Below are 4,348 nucleotides of genomic sequence, written 5' to 3'. Positions count from 1 at the left end.
ATGTCTGGCTTTGTTGACATTTGCATTTAAATTACAGTGCATTCGATGTGATTCAGTATTTCTCCTGTTTAATATTTGCATTACACAAGTGTGTGTGTGTGTGTGTGTGTGTGTCAGCAATCAGACAGGTGAAAACATAGCCTCTATTTTAAATGAAAAACAAACTTTCATGCAAGTACTGACCTTTTGATCAGGAAATTAAAAGGTTCCACAGTCAACTACAGGAACAAATAACTTGAATTTGTAAATTTCATTATCACGCAAATTGATTTTCACTAATATACAGCTGTGAAGTACAATAGTTTATTTTGCCATAGATCATGAAATGACATGGCTGTCATTGAAAGAACTTTTGCTGTTTGGGCAAACACAAAGCAACCTTAAATGTAAATTATTACTACTGCTGGGTGGTTGCCATCCAGGACCTGTGGCGGTTCTTTGGTGTGGATGCGGCAAACCAAAAGCCTTAGTAGTCACTGAAAAACGCCAAATGCATTTCTCTTGTGAAGACGAGTTTGCTCAGTTTTGTTTGTGACAAAGAAAAACGTAACCGTGTTAATGATCAAATGGTGAGTGGATGGCATTTATATAGCGCATTTCCATCTATCAGAAGCTCAAAGCGCTTTACACTTACACCTCACATTCACACAGACACACACACACACCGATGTCAGGGTGCTGCCATGCAAGGTGCTCACGACACACAGGGAGCAACTAGCGGATTAAGGACCTTGTCCAAAGGCCCTTAGTGATTTTCCAGTCTGGCTGGGTTTTAAACCAAAGATCCTCATGTCTGAAGCCCAACACAACAGTAGACCATCACCTCTCTGGACAACAAATGGATATTATTTTTAAGCATCAGATTTTAAATAAAGGGTTTTTTTTTTCTTATTAAAGTAAGTTATTTTGGCTTCTCCCTTTTTCATTTGAGGTCATCACAGCAGATCCAGTATGGACTTGCATGTTGAATTGGGACAAATTTTATGGTGTATGCCCTTCCTGACAGAACTGCACATTACATAGAAAATTTATTACTAGCCTGTTGCCCGTGGGGATCCACGGGCTCCAGAATGGGTAGTGTTTTGTAAAGTAGCTAGCTGACATTTTTCAAGAGTGGTATTTATTTATGCAAAGTTTCTATAATGAGTTAGAATGGTGTGTGAGTACCAAATGTTTTTAGAACCTTAGACCTCAGTATTTAGAAGAAGTCAACGCTTTTATTTCCTGTTACTTCATTTGTTTATGTTCATTTACTGTCTTGATGTATTTATAAATTGTTTAGGTTTTTGTTATACTGTTATCAGTATTTTTGTTTTATTATTACTTCTATTTTGTCAATTGATTTTTAAATGGACCATAATGGAAATAAGTGTTTTCACTTTCTTGTGTCATCTCTGTAAATCAATCAAAATCAATCATCTTCAACTGCTTATCTGGGATTGGGTTTAGCCCCAGACTTCCCTTTCCCGGGCCACAGTGACCACCTCTAACTAGATCCTGAGGTCTTCAGGCCAGTGTGGAGATATAATCTCTCCACCTAGTCCTGGGTCTTTTCCGGGGTCTCCTCCCAGCTGGACGTGCCAGGAACACTTGACCAGTAGATTGATAGCTTCGCCTTTTAATTCAGCTCCTTTATCGTCACAACAGTACGGTAAAGGGAATGCAATACCATCCCTGCGGTGCCGATTCTAGCCAATATCATGCTCCGTTGCCCCCACACTCGAGAACAAGACCCCAAAGTACTTGAACTTCACTTGGGGCAAGACTGCATTCCCTACCTGGAATAGGCAATCCGTTTCCTGCTGAGAACCATGGCCTCAGATTTAGAGGTGCTGATCCATCCCAGCAGCTTCGCACTCTACTGCAAACAGCATTGGTGGTCATAATGACCACCAATTGAATTGTTTGCAAGATGACTTGAGACTTGCTGATTCATGACTTGAGAATCAAATCAAATCAATTTTATTTATATAGCGCCAAATCACAACAAACAGTTGCCCCAAGGCGCTTTATATTGTAAGGCAAAAGCCATACAATAATTACAGAAAAACCCCAACGGTCAAAACGACCCCCTGTGAGCAAGCACTTGGCGACAGTGGGAAGGAAAAACTCCCTTTTAACAGGAAGAAACCTCCAGCAGAACCAGGCTCAGGGAGGGGCAGTCTTCTGCTGGGACTGGTTGGGGCTGAGGGAGAGAACCAGGAAAAAAAACATGCTGTGGAGGGGAGCAGAGATCAATCACTAATGATTAAATGCAGAGTGGTGCATACAGAGCAAAAAGAGAAAGAAACACTCAGTGCATCATGGGAACCCCCCAGCAGTCTAAGTCAATCAATCAATCAATTTTTTTATATAGCGCCAAATCACAACAAACAGTTGCCCCAAGGCGCTTTATATTGTAAGGCAAGGCCATGCAATAATTATGTAAAACCCCAACGGTCAAAACGACCCCCTGTGAGCAAGCACTTGGCTACAGTGGGAAGGAAAAACTCCCTTTTAACAGGAAGAAACCTCCAGCAGAACCAGGCTCAGGGAGGGGCAGTCTTCTGCTGAGACTGGTTGGGGCTGAGGGAAAGAACCAGGAAAAAGACATGCCGAGAAGGGGGGCAGAGATCGATCACTAATGATTAAATGCAGAGTGATGCATACGGAGCAAAAAGAGAAAGAAACAGTGCATCATGGGAACCCCCCCACAGTCTACGTCTAAAGCAACATAACCTAAAGTGACATGCAACATGTATAAAGTGAATAAAATTGGTCCTAGCACAGAACCTTGTGGAACTCCATAATTAACCTTAGTCTGTGAAGAAGATTCCCCATTTACATGAACAAATTGTAATCTATTAGATAAATGTGATTCAAACCACCGCAGCGCAGTGCCTTTAATACCTATGGCATGCTTTAATCTCTAATAAAATTTTATGGTCAACAGTATCAAAAGCAGCACTGAGGTCTAACAGAACAAGCACAGAGATGAGTCCACTGTCTGAGGCCATAAGAAGATCATTTGTAACCTTCACTAATGCTGTTTCTGTACTATGATGAATTCTAAAACCTGACTGAAACTCTTCAAATAGACCATTCCTCTGCAGATCATCAGTTAGCTGTTTTACAACTACCCTTTCAAGAATTTTTGAGAGAAAAGGAAGGTTGGAGATTGGCCTATAATTAGCTACGATAGCTGGGTCAAGTGATGGCTTTTTAAGTAATGGTTTAATTACTGCCACCTTAAAAGCCTGTGGTACATAGCCAACTAATAAAGATAGATTGATCATATTTAAGATCGAAGCATTAAATAATGGTAGGGCTTCCTTGAGCAGCCTGGTAGGAATGGGGTCTAATAGACATGTTGATGGTTTGGATGAAGTAACTAATGAAAATAACTCAGACAGAACAATCTGAGAGAAAGAGTCTAACCAAATACCGGCATCACTGAAAGCAGCCAAAGATAACGATACGTCTTTGGGATGGTTATGAGTAATTTTTTCTCTAATAGTTAAAATTTTATTAGCAAAGAAAGTCATGAAGTCATTACTAGTTAAAGTTAAAGGAATACTCGGCTCAATAGAGCTCTGACTCTTTGTCAGCCTGGCTACAGTGCTGAAAAGAAACCTGGGGTTGTTCTTATTTTCTTCAATTAGTGATGAGTAGTAAGATGTCCTAGCTTTACAGAGGGCTTTTTTATAGAGCAACAGACTCTTTTTCCAGGCTAAGTGAAGATCTAAATTAGTGAGACGCCATTTCCTCTCCAACTTACGGGTTATCTGCTTTAAGCTGCGAGTTTGTGAGTTATACCATGGAGTCAGGCACTTCTGATTTAAAGGTCTCTTTTTCAGAGGAGCTATAGCATCCAAAGTTGTCTTCAATGAGGATGTAAAACTATTGACGAGATACTCTATCTCACTTACAGAGTTTAGGTAGCTACTCTGCACTGCGTTGGTATATGGCATTAGAGAACATAAAGAAGGAATCATATCCTTAAACCTAGTTACAGCGCTTTCTGAAAGACTTCTAGTGTAATGAAACTTATTCCCCAGTTTAGGACAGTTGATTGTGAACACTGGCGGCAAATTTAAGGCTGTGATTGTGAACACTGGGGACACATTTAGTGAGGTAATTGAACACTGGGGGCCCAGTTAGGGCAGTGATTGTGAACACTGGCAGCACATTTAGGACAGTTGACTGTGAACACTGGCAGCACATTTAGGACAGTTGACTGTGAACACTGGGAGCACATTTAGTGGGGTGATTGACCACTAGGGGCACATTTATGGCAGTGATCGTGAACACTGGGGCCACTGGTGGCCTGCTGAGTGGAGAGTCATCCCGCTCGTAGGCGCGGAAATCA

The sequence above is a fragment of the Thalassophryne amazonica genome, chromosome 4, assembly GCF_902500255.1.
Source record: "Thalassophryne amazonica chromosome 4, fThaAma1.1, whole genome shotgun sequence".
Classification (NCBI taxonomy): domain Eukaryota; kingdom Metazoa; phylum Chordata; class Actinopteri; order Batrachoidiformes; family Batrachoididae; genus Thalassophryne; species Thalassophryne amazonica.
The sequence above is the reverse complement of the archived record's forward strand: the minus strand, read 5'-3'. Positions refer to the sequence as shown.